We start from the raw sequence: 15,340 nt of genomic DNA on the forward strand, positions 1-15,340 counted from the left end.
ATGTTCATCCATTGTTCCCAGTTCCAAAGGAAGGATTTTCACAATCTGTTCAGATCTTATCAGGATCCAAATGTTCCTAGCTGGATGTCTCTTAATTTTATTTCATCAAAGTTGAATGTTCTGCATGGAGCCCTAAGAATGCATCACTTACTTGGAGTTTCATGAAGGACCAAAGACAGCCATCCAAATACACTGTGCAGCAATAGTCACATCTGCCAGGCCCTAGAGCCAGAAATATTCTGGCCTTTCACGCTTAAGATCCCTTTCTTGGCATCTATACTTGTGCTTTTAAATGTTTTGTCAGACAAGACTTGGATGATCATCATGCTTATACTTGTGAGGTTACTTATGAGATGGGAGTGGAGAGGGGAAGGTACGGATGAAGGCAAAACAGGTGAGATGCACTGGGGAAGTGAAGGTGAAGATGAGTGGATTGATATGTGACAGAGGGGTGACGGGGAGCTAGCCAGTGCAGAGATCACATGGTGAGAAAGGAAGCAAGAGAGAGTAGGGGCAGGTGCTGGGCTATTTTAAACAACCAGTTCTCACAGAAACTAACAGAATAGAACTCACTCACTCCTATGGAGGGGCTTTAATCTATTCATGAGGGCTCTACCCCCATGACCTGAAAACCTCTCAACACCATCACACTGCAGATCAACTTCAACATGAGATTTGGTGGGGACAAATCAACCACATCCGAACAATAGCAGTTATGAAGCACAAAAATAACAGACACCCACAACCCCATTGTACAACTTCAGAGCTGTCGCTACCAACATCTCTGAAGCAGTATGCTTCTGCTTGTCCCATCTCCTGCCTACCGCAAAGAAAAGCCATCATTCTGGATTTTGTTAATCATTCTTTTTGTTTTACAAAATAGCTTTTACCACATAGGTAAATATCCTTAAAATTAGAGATTTAGTTTGCTTTTTGAGCTTTTTAAAAATGGGGTCAATCTTCTACGTAGATCTCAGTAATTTACCTTTTTTAAAACTTAATGTTATGTTTCTAAAATGCATCCATAATGTACCAGTTAGCTGTACTTTCATCATTTTCACTGTTAGGCTCTCTTTGGATAAATAGGCTACAATTGATTTATACATTCTCCTGTTGAAGAGCATCTGGGTTCTGTACAGTGTTTGCTGTTGCAAGCAATGACGCTAGACCTTTTCTTGCATTTGTCACTGAGTACACACATTGCATGATGGTATAGCATGCTCAATTTTGTGGGATCATGCTGAACTATTTTCCCAAGTGTTTGTACTAACTCACACCCTTCAGCCACCTGTAGGAGTCTTTACTGTTCTATATCCTTACCAATAGTAGATGCTGTCAGGCTTCTTAGTGTTTGCTAAATTTGTGGATATAAAACAGTACCTTATTTGGGTTTAATGTGTATTTGTGCCTTGTTGTTGTTGTTGTTGTTATAAATAACACCCAGACAGTATTGATTTGCATTTACTGCAGTTTATCTTTCATACCTACCATGTGCTCCTGTTCATTATTCCTGCTTATATTTCTGAACTTCTTGCTGGGATAATTTTCTTTCTTCCTGAGTTCTAGCCTGTAGGAGTTTGTTTATTTAAGAACCCTTTGCTGTTAATGTTCTCATTCTTTGCTACTCTGAAGATATCTTTATTTAACCCTTGTTCTTGAAAAAAAAAAAAAAATGCCTTTCCTGGAGCACAATCCTATTTTGACAGTATGTAAATTGGTTTGAAGATATTCTGTTGTTGTCTGGTTTCTCTCATTGTTAAGCAGTCTAATGTGAGCCAACTTGTATTTATTTTGCAGGTGATTCTTTTTCTTTGGATTTTTTTTTTTTTTAAATAGGCAGAGTCTCAGAGTCTCTTTTAATAGGTTGTCGCCCTCAGTAGAGTGCTGTGATGTATACAGCTCACAGCAACCTCAAACTCTTGGGCTCAAGTGATTCTCTTACCTCAGCCTCTCAAGTAGCTGAGACTACAGACGCCCACCACAGGCATGACTATTTTTAGAGATGAGGTCTCACTCTGATTCAGGTGGTCTTGAACTTGTGAGGTCAGGCGATCCACCCATCTCAGCCTTCCAGAGTGCTAGGATTTGGCATGTAATCCAGCCACACGCAGCCATTCTCTGGCTATTTTTAAGATGTTCTTTTGGTCTTTGCTATTTTGTTGTATTATACAGAGAAGTGTCTAGGCATGGAAATGTTTTAATCTGCTTGGTGTATGTTAGTCTTCTATGTGGATTCATGGCTTTAACCATATTTGGAAAATTATAATACACAATCACTTCAAATATTGTGTTTTTTTTTATTTCATTCTATTCTCTGATGGTTAACATCTATGTCATATTTTTTATTACTCTGTTTCTCTATTTGGTACTAAAAATAATTTTTATCACCCTATGTCTCTGTCTGGTACTAATAATAATTTCTCCAGCTCTCTCTTTTTTTTTTTTTAATTGAGACAGAGTCTCACTCTGTCACATAGGGTAGAGTGCCATGGCACCAGCCTAGCTCAAAGCAACCTCAAACTCCTGGGTCCAAGCAATCTGCCTGCCTTAGTCTCCTGAGTAGCTGGGACTATAGGCACTTGTCACAATACCCAGCTAATTTTTTCTATTTTTATAGAGATGGGATCTCACTCTTGCTCAGGCTGGTCTCCAATTCCTTTGCTCAAGTGATGCACCTGCCTCAGCCTTGTAGAGTGTTAGGATCACAGGTGTGAGCCACCACGTCCAACTCCCAGCTCTTTTCTATAGTTCACCAATTCTCTTTTTAGCTTTTCTTACTTTTCTGTTTAACCCATCCATTATGTCACTAATATCTACATATTTTTCATTTCTTCATTTCATTTTAAACCAGAAAATAAGTTCAATTTTTGATTTTCCAGAACAATTTTGATATCCTTTTCTATGCATGGTTTTAAAGTAAATACTTTTCCAACCTTTACATTTTATTTAACATGTTCAGTGCCTAATAATTACAACACCTGAAGTATTGGAGGAGGTCTATATCTATTTTTGTTTTTTGCAGACTCTCAGCATGTATTAGTTTCTTTCAACTGCTATAACAGATTATCACAAAATTGTTAATTTGTTATCAGTTTTAATACAAATTCATGCTTATACAGTTCTGGAGGCCAAAAATCCAAAAGTACTAATCTAAAATCAAGTATCAGGAGAGGGGGATCCTTCTAAAGGCTGTAGGGAATGATCTGTCTCCTTGCCTTTTCTAGCAGCCCCTTTCCTTGGCCCAGGGCCCCATCCTGGCAGCATTCCACACTCCAACCTCTTGCTCCCATCCTCAAACCTTCTACTTCTGTGTCACTTCTCCCTCTTCCTCTCTCCTGTAGGGACCTTTGTGATTACATCTACGATAATCCAGGATAATCCCCTCACCCGGAGATCCTTAATTTAATCATCCCCGCAAAGTTACTTTTGCCAGATAAGGTGATATATATTTACAGATATATATCCACTCCCTTCCTGGGAGTGAAAATGCTAATTTTTAGTCAGGCTCTTTGCTGGCCAGTTAAAACTCCCTAGCTTTTTTGACATGTAGATGCGACCACTGGGATTAGAATTTTGCCAATAAGTTGTAAGTGGTGATGCTGTGTGCACCCTCCAGAATGTATTTTTAAAGAAAGCAGGCACACCCTTCATCCCCTTCCTTCTGCAGGGGGTGTCAGGAGCTCTAGCAGCCACCTTGGCTTTTGTGAAGAAGGGTGGTGACTGGGGGGCACCTGTGGCTCAAAGGAGTAGGGCACCGGTTCCATATGCCAGAGGTGGTGGGTTCAAACCCAGCCCCAGCCAGAAACTGCAAAAAAAAAAGAAGGGTCGTGACCTAGATCTGGGAGGATTCATCAACTGCAAAGTTCCCTGGTGAATTTGTGATGAACCTTCCTGATTTCTTTCATATGAAAACAAAGAAAACTGGGTATGTCTAAGCCACCATTATTTGGTTTTTCTTTCACATGAGGCTAAACTTAGTCTAACTGATGTAATCATTATGTCTTATTTCCTTGTGTGTTTGGTAATTTGCCACTGTGATCTCTCGTTTGGTTTCACGTAATCTGTAGGAATTCTGAGAGCCTGAATTAATAACACCTTGTTCCAAAAGAGACTTGCATTTACGTATTCCTGGAGTTATGTGTGCTGACAACAGGGGACAGCTTTAGCCTCCTTAATGCACAGTCCCTGGCAACAGGCTCAGAGCTCAGCTTCCAGCCCCTGCTTTTGGAGCTGCCGTGGGCATTCCTGCTCCCAGCTTTGCAGTTTGCGTATTTCTCTCAATCCCCGCTTCAGCTCCCTGCGGACGTTTGCATGCTGTTGTCTGATTTTGTTTGTTGTCACTAGAAAGTCCCCTTTGTTTCTTGTAAGAGCTCAATGTATTAAAGAACATGTTATAATCTGGATCTAATGCCATTGTAGTAGCATTATTACTTCAGAGTATCTTATTCAACATTTGCCCAGAAACAGAATTGACCCCCTTTCCATCCCAGTTTTGCTCTGCGATGTACTACAAAGACTTGGCATCTGATTGGCCCATTCAATATTTTGGTTAATCTGAAAACCAGATTAATACCACTTTCTCTGCCCATAAACTTTACGTATTTATTTGTACCAGGGATTTGGCTCACGATCATTAACTATGATTTTGTAAGTTTCTGGGAGTTCATTCTAATTATATGAGCTCATGCCTCTATGCAAAGATGCTGGTACATTGCTAGTGATGTGTATAATAAAATTCTATTAAAGCCATAATATTATGCTATTATTCTGCAGTTTGCTTATTTATTTAGTAATACGGTCACCTCATTCTTCTTTCAGAGCCAAATAGGATTCCATGGTGGGTATCACTGTTCCTTAATTTTACTATTAATATTTAGGTTGTTTTTAATTTTTTGATATTATAAACACTGCTGTGCCTTATAGGTTATAAGCTTTATTACAAGCACATATACTTGTATGTGTGTACGTATGTGTGACTAAATCCATAGAAAGAATCTCTAAAAATAAATTTATTCATAGGGTATGAAAATTTAACATTTTGATGGATGTTGCCAATTTCTCTCTCCCTCAAAGCCATTCTAATGTAATGTATTTGTGATAGAGACTTCTAATGCCAACCTAATATCCATTTTCCCAAATTCTGTAACAAGAGATCTCTATTATGTTTCAGAGTGGTGGTGGGCTAGCCAAAGACAAACTCCCATAGACTCACTGTGAGCTAAGTGTGGCCACAGGACTACCTTCTGGGCCTGAACGGTGGGTGGAAGCGCTGTGTGGGGCATCCTGGAATGCTGTCACTGGAAGGTCTGCCACTTGGGCCTTTCTGCCTTGATTCCTCCTTCAAATTTGCTCAGCAGTTTGATGGCCAGTATTGCAGCAGCTGCCTTGAATCAAACATGAAGTGATCTTGAGGACGGAGACCTGCCCAAGGGGCTGTGGGGAAGAAAGAACGAAGGAGGCTGAGTATTTTGACTTTCATGGTATGGAAGAAGAAACCTATTATTTCGGGGTCTTTGTTACACACAGATGAATACAGTTCCTAAATGACAAGTGCTCCTTCAACCATTTGACTGACAAGTCAGTCTCACCGAGTGCTTGCCGTGACCCTGCTCATGTACTGTGGACTTCCGGCACAGCGCTCTTGCCCATAACAGAAAATCAGCTGTTTCTTGGACAGGTGAGTGCAACCAGGCATGTGGGCTCCTACATCGACTCCCTGTCCACAGAACTAGAGCAAACGGTAAGCTTCTATCGTGGGCGCAGATCACCTACGTAAATCAGTCCACACAAACACACACAAACGCACACACTCCAGCGCATACAGAAAACCAAATGGCTTCCCGCAGCATCTGCAAAGCTTGCTGTACTTGAAACAGTCCTTATTTCAGTCTTGGGAATTTTCTGGAATAATCCTTCAGCCCCTTTTAAAAGAAGGCCTACCTGATGAAAAATGTTGACAATTCTATGGAATAAAAAAAAAAATCACAAATTTAATAATTCAGAACTGCGACTAAATCAATGTACTCCTTGTTGGTTTGTCAATATAGGCTTTTTCAATTGGACACTTTTATTACTGTGATGAATACCAGTGGCACAACTGAGAGAGTTACGGTCTAAGTGATGGTCTGTTTAGCCTAAAAATCCATATCTGCTATTGAATAAACGTGATAACTGCCACCTGCCAAGATGAATGGGCCTACCTCTATTGGCAGCTGAGCCTTCTCCTGTCACTGGTAAGGACTGGGGAGGAGTGACTCTCCTCGTGTTCCTTCACAGCACCCTCTGGCTGACCATAGTAATGTCGTGTCACCCCCACACCCACCCCCGAGTTTCTCCTTCTCCACGTGGAGAACACCCACCTGCTGGTGGTGAGTGTTTCAGACAGTGCCTGACAAGGAAGTTCTGAGTCCCAAACCAAATCCCACTTTGGTAAATAGCAACAGGAAATAAAATTCCTTTTTAGTATATATGAGGTCCTGTAGAGCTTGTCAAGGGGAAATTAAGTGCGGCAAAAGTTCACAGTTAAGTCAATGAGATCCAGGGATCTGTGTTGTGAGTAATGCATCCATGATACCTGAGTTACTTACCCTGCTGTAGGGGGAGGAACGGAGTCGGAACTGGAGGTGGCCCTGCATCCAACACATCACAGCCTTATAGCAGGTCCTTCACTTAACTGCTCTGAGCCTCAGTTTCCTCATCAGTAGAATGAGGACAATAATCTCTACTTGCAGAGTTGTAATAACTACATAATAAAATGCATGCTCATCCCTCTGGCACATGGCAAATACCCAGGAAAAGTTAGATGACTTTGAATCTATTGAGTATATTGACCCAACAAGCCCAATGCCTCATGGAAAGGACAAGAGTTTCCCCTTCTTCCTCCTCAACAGCATTTTATTAACTGCATTTCCTTCTTACCTTTATTGCAAATACTTGCTTTTGGCCTGTGATTGTCAATAGGCAGCACCATTTTTTCTTCCCTGACTTTGCTGTGGGACATCTTCTTGCAGATCTTCCATGTTTGAGACCAAAAATGGTTTCGCCCACAGCAGAGAATGACATTCACCAGACTGCAGACAACGTGTTTCTCCCCGCTCGATAGTCCCAAAGCACAGGGAGGGAAGGTCCAAATTGTCGCTCTTTGCCCTTCCTACCCACACACCCTGCACCCTGCCTGGGAGGTTCCACAGAGGTCAGAGGATGTCTCAGTCCTTGAAGGTGGACTAGGGTGACCAATGCATCTGTTTCCCTGGGAACTTTTTGGGTTTCACACTAAAAGTCCAGCTACCTCCCAGGACATGAGGTCACCTGAGGTGGGGGCACCACTGGCACATCCATCTGGACTGGGCTTTGGCTACTGATTGCTGAGCTGCCCCTGTGGTTGCTGCTGGGTCCTGACTAGTTGGGCTTCCACTGCTTTCCAGCTTAACTTCAGGTGTATCCACTCCCTGGGGACCAACACCAGGATCATCTTCCTAGAGCCTCAGTGAGTCTTACAAATAACAGCCCAGCCCAAGAAACCAGCCCTTCTCAGGGCACTCTTTCCCCTGCAGACTGGCTGATAGCCATGAGCTGCACTAATTAACACATTTCATTTTTCTCCTCCCTGTCCCAGGTCATTCACAACAGAACTGTGAGGAGAGAGAGGCCCCAAGGCCTGGGACTGAAGGCCGGTCTCCCCTGCTAGTCACTAATGAAGATCCCCTGGGGGCTGAGACCCACAGGCGTTACTGGGTTGACCGTTTTGTAAGTTGTTTACACTTCAGTAATGTACGTCCTAGTATTCAACAGCAAATCTTTACTCAGGACCCACATCAGGTGCCCAACATTGCAGCGTGGGTAGAGGCCCCTGCCCTTGAGGAGTCTTCTGTCTGTTTCTAGGTCCTTGTCAGGGTACTGCTGCATACATTCTGGGGACATTCTCTTCCTACTACTCCCTTCCCTGTATGTTTCCTTTTGGGGTGGGCCACCTACAAGATTTTGCTGAGGGGTCAAGAGGTTGGAGGGCAAGCGGCAGCAGCGGCTCACGGAGGCTGACATTTATGTGCTGCCTCACCTCCTCAGCAGAGGCAGTGGCCAGGCCTGCAACTGCACTACCTTTTCCAGGATCCTCCTTCAGCTCCTTTACTGCCTAGCTCTGGGACAAGAGATCCTGATGTGGGCAGGACGCCCATGCCACCAAAGTCAGAGGCACAGTCTCAGTCTGCCCTCTTGGTCTCTAGCTGGTGTGTTCCAGCTTGTCCTTGCCCTGCCCCACTTTCCCCCCAGCTCCCTGCCCTGCAACTGCACGTTCCAGCATCAGACCTAAAAGAGAGGGGCAGCCTTGCAAAAATTCCAAAAGTAACAGGAAAACACAAATGCTGCAATTTGCTAGTAATAGTTAAAGATCAATCCTATACATTCTCTTGCTAATAGGTACCCTATCCCATGGGAATTCTGTTTTTCACAACTTCTGAACAGAACAGACAGAAGGAGATATAAATCCTTCTGTCTTTAAATTGTTTTTGAGGATTTGTTTTTCAGAGTCCTGAGTAAGTAATAGAGAAGGAGCTTCAGGCTTCAGCCGTATCTCAAGGGCAGACTCTGCCCATCTCCTGAGACAGATAATCCCAACAATCCCATCTCTAGAGAAGGGCAGAGGAGCCAGCCCTTGGTCATGGACATCCACCCAGCTTGTCTTTATTATCCACCTGCTTCTAAGAAGAAAGAAAGGAGAGGATACAGAAGTTTCTCAGCCGTTCCCCACCATTGACAGCCCCCTTAAAATCAATGAGCTTCTTGATCCCTATGCTGGCATTTCTGGGTGCCATAGCATCTCCCTGCTCTCTTTTCTCCCTCCCTTTTCCCACCTTCCAGTCTCTCACTCCTTCTTTTCTTCTAAGAATATAAAATAAATTTCATACATTTATAACTAATCTTGGTCTACTCCTACTAGTAGCGCCTACTGAACTATCCTCCCTGACACAGAGCACAGATGCCCTACAGAGACTGCTTCGCCAGTCCCCGCAGTTCGGTGAGCCCTGTAAGAAGTCCCTGTGCTTCTCTTCTCCAGTGGTTCTGCTTGTCTGATTGTACCCTGACTGGCATCCTATCCTAAACCCTCCTAATAGATTCCTCTTTGGTATAAGTTATCCATAATCTGTTTCTGTGACTTACCACCAAAGTAATCCCAAACTGTACAAATTGCATAATGTATGTGAAAATATTTACAAACCATAAGGCACTAAATACATGCATTTGCTAGCTTAGGCTGTGCTGGAAGAACAAAAAAGAGCGAGGTTAGTCAAATTCAGAACTGAATTCCGGGCTGGGCGTGGTGGCTCATGCCTGGAATCCCAGCAGTCTGGGCGGCCCAGGTGGTGGATTGCTGGAGCTCAGCAGTTCCAGACCAGCCTGGGCAAGAATGAGACCCCATCTCTACTAAAAACAGAAAAACTAGCCAGCCATTGTGATGGGTGGCTGTAGGCCCAGCTACTTAGGAGGCAGAAGCAGAAGGATCCTTTAAGCCCAAAAGTTTGAGGTTGCTGTGAGCTGTGATGACTCCGTGGCACTTAACTCCAAGTCACAGAATGAAATTTTGTCTCAAAAAAGAAAAAAAAAAACCAAGACTGGATTCTGCCAGGTCTTTGCCTATCTTTGGACAAAGTTACTCTTTTTACCTCTGTTTTCCTCTGTGTAAAAATTTCAAAAAGTTAATCATTAGGATTAGGTATCTTCTGGGGTTTGGATGCGATTTGTCCCCACCAAAGCTCACGGTGAAATGTGAGACCCAGCGGAACCGCGTGGGGAGGTGGAGCTCGGGGGAGGTGTTTGAGTCCTGGTACTGTTGGGTTCCCTGCTCCATCCATGAGTGAATTCTCAGTGGGTTGTTGCAAGCCAGGCCGCTCCTCAGAGTTCCCTCCTTAGCACATGTTCACTTCCCCTTTGACCTTCTCTGCCACGCTGTGATACAGCACAAAAGCCCTCACGGGAAGTCAGCACCAATCCTTTGAGCTCCTCAGCCTGCAGAACAACAAGCTAGATAAAATCTCTTTATAAAACTGTCCAGTGTCCGGTATTCTTTTATAGCAATGCAAAGTGGATAGTATCTCTGCGTACAAGGGAGAATCCTCAGCTATCATTAGCCTAAACAAGAAGCAAGGTTTTTTTGTCTGTGGTGTCGAAGCAGTGGAAGAAAACAGTGCAGTGGCTCCCAAATCACCAGGTGCCAGGCTCCTCCTGCTCCTGTCCCTGCCATCCCTGGAACACGACCCACATTCGTGGTCCGTGGTGACCAGGACTGGGTGAAAAGGAGGCTGGCAAATGTAGTCTTTAGTATGTGCTTTAATAAAGATCATGCTCCCATTACTGAGGCAGGAGGTAAGAGTGAGCGTGAGGAGGCAGACGGCTGCCCTGCTCCAGTGGGGACAGCAGGGTATGGGGAGGGGAGGCGGAAACCAGTGTCAGGCACACCTCCCCCGCTGTGGGGATCCTACCCATAGTGAACATTCATAACGGCTTGTAATAGGACTTACATTCTTACATCAAAGTATTGAACTTGACCCTCCAAAATACATGAAACAATCTCTATATAAAAATGACAAAGTTAAAAGTTTGAATTCTAGAGATAGACAAACCATATTTCCACTCCTGGAAGTTTCTGCTTACCAGCTGGTGAACTTTGAGCAAATTTCTTAAACTCTTGAAACCTATTTCCTCATTGCAAAATGTCAACAACAGTGGTATTTACCGCAGAGTTTTGTGGTGGGGATTCAAGAATACAATGCGTGAGAAACACTTGAAATAGTACCTGGCACACAGCAAGTGCTCAATAAGTACCAGCAGCTATTAGTATTATTGTCAACATTACTATCTTTATAAAGGTGATCTGATCAAGTTTCTCTAGAGACATCCTAATGGTTTTCCCTCGGAGTTTAGCTTCAATAGTCTCAACAGTGGGCAAAGAGAATGAGGCTTCTAAACAACTCTCCTGCCTAAGAAGTTTTACAGAATCAGGAAACTCAGAGCGGGCCTAGTGGCTCTTAGCAGATTAGTGGGCACTGTGGCTGCCAGGACTCCCTGCTGTTACTTCTGCTGTCTTCTTAGGGCTCTTTAGCCTGAGATCTTATAGGTTTCTAAACTTCATAGGTTTAGGAACTGCCCTGCCCCTCTCCTGCCATCTGCAGCAGAATTTGCCCTCGTCCCAGGTTCTTGAGACCGAGAGCCCTGGTTCAGTCAGAGTATGCGCCTGGTCAGTACTCGACAGCGTTCCAAACAGGTTTACTGAAAGCACAGGCTCCCTCTGAGTGCAAATATTATCTCACCAGATAAGGGACGTGCTCAGCCCAGATCAGACCTTCTTTATCTACAGGGTGACAAGAGCCAAAAGAACAGTTCCCCAGTGGTTTATTTGCTTACCCTTATCACTCTGAACAGTGGTGTTATTTGCACACCTGTTCTCAGTTTCCAGCTTATTCAACTTAGAGGTGCCCTGACCTTCTTGGATGGACTACCTCCTTGGGCAGGTGCAGAATAGACTAAGGGTCTGGAGATGCAGAGCCTGGAGCTGTCCCCAAATGAAAGGCTGGGTGCAGTGGTCTTCAATGCATCTTCTTTCTAGCTGTGGACATTCTGATCCTCTCTGAAAGGCTTGGGAATAAGTGTGAATGTCTTTAGCCTCCTCCTGTGTGGGGGAGAATTGGAAGTCTCTTCTGACCACATTTCTGTGCTGCTTGTTTTAGCTGTGAGGTCCATAGTGCCAAAGGTGGGCAGGCCCATGGCTCCAACTCACCGATTTGTTAGTGCAGAAATAACTTTTAAAAAACAATGATGACAATAACTCATGCAAATCTAGGGCAAGAAGATGGGCAGAAATTCTAGAACACCAGCAGCAAATGGTGGTATAAGGAAGTCTGAACTTCAACAAATAAATTGGATTTAGGAGGTGGAGGCATACACTCTTTACAAAATAATTCCTCAGTTTATAAAAAGACAACTCTTGTCTCTTGTAAGTCAGCTCTCATGATGCTAAGAACTAAACTGATTCAGTTTTATTAGAGCACTTTACCTCATGCATTTCCATAACCTCACGACAGTTTAATTAATATAGGGTGGTGCCTTGTGGCTCAAAGGAGTAGGGTGCTGGCCCCATATGCCAGAGGTGGCAGGTTTAAACCCAGCCCCGGCCAAAACCTGCAAAAAAAAAAAAAAATTGATATAATTTTGGCTGATAAATCCATTGTGTAAAAAGAAGCCTAACAACGTTATGCCTTGCTGTTATTCACAACCTTGTGTTTTTTCCCCCACTCACATTCTTGGGAGAAATTTCTATAAGATAATGGCTTTCTCAAGGTCTAGTTTGACTAGGGTGCACTCTGGAAATTAAGCAGTATAGATTTTTTCCAGCTGTCTTTAAAAACCTAAATCCCTTTATTTGGTGATGAAAAGTCTGCAATGCTCACATCTCCCACAAGGGGACAGAGCACCACTGGGTCTTCAGTTAACACAAAGGCCTGGATTGCAGAACACAGCTCTGGACATCGCCTGCTTCCCAGGGAGAAGACTACTCACCAAGTGTTACAAAGAGGCGGGTCTGATAGTGTCTAGGAAAAGTTAAATTTCATGTCTCATAAACCGCAAGTATTTTTTAGAAGCTTTTTGGCTGTTCTATGCAGAAAAAGGATGGAATGACAGTGTGTCGGACAATTCATAAGGTATTTACTAAAAACAAATTTTTTCCTGTGCAAGTACAAAATGTATCCACCTAAATCATCAACAAAGTGATTTTAGGCAGGTACCCAAACACACTGGATCATAAACATGCTGTTCTCCCTCAGGTTTCTGTCATGAGGTTATGGAAATGCATGAGGTAAAGCTCTATTCACCTTCTACGGCTCTGTCTTTGGACTGCCCCTGAATGGAAAAAAAGATTTAGGATTCAAAAGAAATAATCATTAAGTAAAAATAAATTCCCCAGGAAGCAATTTTAGGATAGACGATCAATTTAAGTTTTTAGGGGAATTTTCCTTTCATACTTTTGTACTAGGCTTCTAGTGATGTACATAAAGAATAATAAAAGCAATTCAAGGAGTAAGAAGAAACAAGTGATTCTGCTGTGTCTGCTTTACTGCAGCTGATGAAGAAGATAAAATCACTAAAAGGGAGTATTGGGTGCCAAGACCCAGATCTGGTCTAGATGCGTGAATTGATCAGACTCTACCTCACAGCGAATGAAGCCTGGAGGACTTTGTGCTTGACTATTCTGTCACACTGTGGCAGAATCCACTTATGTTTCCTAAAATCCACTTCTCCGTATCAATGGATATTAGCTGGTGTATCATTGCACAGAATAAAGTTTATCTTTGTTCAGTCTCACTAAATAATAGGGTTAGCCACATGGCTAAATGATGGCCCATGGATAAAAGCAAAAGTGATCTTGAAAATAGCAAGGTGTTCCTTTTCTTACTTTTCTGACTTTTCAGCTGGAATGTGGATGTGATGCTTCGAGCTGGAGCAGACACACTGGACAGTAATTTGAAAGATACATCCTGAGAATGGTGGAGAAACAAGAGAGGAAGTCAGCTTCCTGGTCAGCCTGGAATGCCTACTGAGTTTTTATAAGACAGAGAAAATTTTTTTTTAATCTAAATTTTGGGTGTTCGGTTATTTGCAGCTGAACCTAATCAACTGGGAGTCCTTGAGGGAACAGGCCAGAGGTACGATGGACTTATTTTTTTCTAACTATTTGTTTTGTCATTATTTCGTCATTCTTATCAAGAATCAACATTTACTAAATGTTGTGGAAAGGACACTGCTGAGTGATCTGGTCTGAAATTGGCTGAGGGATAGAGCTGGATCAGGACACCATATGCAAAGTTCAACTGTTGAAGAATCCTTCATGAAAACTGCTCAGCACCACTGGATAACTATGCAGCTGTATTTGGTCACAGCCATAGCTGTTTTTGATATCTTTGTTTTTGCTAGTAATAGAGGTGTTTATCCTGAATCTCCTTTTATAATTTAAGTTAAAAACACAAAGTCAAACTCCTGTTCCTTCATTCAGGCTTGATATTTGATGTAAAATACACAAAACTCGCAGGCAACTGTGTTAATGGCTGTGGCACTACCGGGACAATCTGCATCTGCTCCCCCTGCGTTAATTAATTAATCAACACTGATTAATAACCACTTTGGGGTTGAGGACAAAGCAGATCCTCTTCCCTCCAGATCCCTACACAGTGACAGATTCACAAAGTAGTCATGCTGCTACTTGTTCACCACCTAGACTCCGCAGGGAAGATGAGGGAGGAGACCACTGTCAAAAGAACTTCTTACCACCCCAGAAGCATTCAGGGGTTTGGGGTAGAATGGGGTTGAAGACCTTATCCTGACAATCCCGTGTCCTCATCTTGCTGGACCAGGGGCAGGACTTTTGTCAGCAGGTATCAACAGGTTCTACCAGCATGAGCCCATTGACCCAGGCTCTCTAAAGAGAGCAGCATTAGGCACCCTGTTTAGCTGGGACTGCTGGGTATGGTCCAATTTCAAGGGAGAGTTTTGGGCAAATAGTGGCCCAGCAGTCTAGTCCCAGTGAAAGGAAGGAGACAGGGCTTCCCAGCCAATGAGAGTGGCCAGACATTCAGAGGTGGGGATTCCTGGGTAAAAAATAACCAGTCTTACGAAAAACATAGCTAAAAGCCAATTGCCCACAGATTTTTCAAATTAGTCATAGCACTAATTAGTCATAGTCAATGCTTTTAGATTGCCATATTATAACTAGGACGCACAAGGCAACTTTATATCCATGCTTCACCTACTTTAGAGGACATTCCGGTGGCCAAAAGGGGTGGTGGGTGAGGATTCTTTTTTTTTTTTTTGCCGGGGCTGGGTTTGAACCCACCACCTCCGGCATATGGGACCAGCACCCTACCCCTTGAGCCACAGGTGCCGCCCGAGGATTCTTTACAATAAGCATTTACCTGGAAGATCCTAGGCCCAGAATTATTCCAGGGATCCTTACCAGAACCCTCTATCATTTACCATCACACATAACCAAGTGCTGTATGTTATGCTAAAGAAGAATGGAAACAAACTTGCAATAAAATCCAATAGCCTAGAATCTCACTGTTCTGAGATGAGTATTTTTAGGCTTCACTAAGGCCTGGCTGAATTATTTTTAAATACTGTCAATGTCTGTCTCTAATTCCACACACACAGGAATCCTTCAGGACAATTATACAGTATCTTGGTTCAGCTGACAAACTTAAGCATTTTGGTACTGAAAGGGCACATCCCTCATTACGTATAAATGAAGTGCCCTCATTACATATAAATGAAGTGCCATTTTTGTTTTGGCATCAGT

This window comes from Nycticebus coucang, chromosome 4 (assembly GCF_027406575.1).
Source record: "Nycticebus coucang isolate mNycCou1 chromosome 4, mNycCou1.pri, whole genome shotgun sequence".
Taxonomy (NCBI): domain Eukaryota; kingdom Metazoa; phylum Chordata; class Mammalia; order Primates; family Lorisidae; genus Nycticebus; species Nycticebus coucang.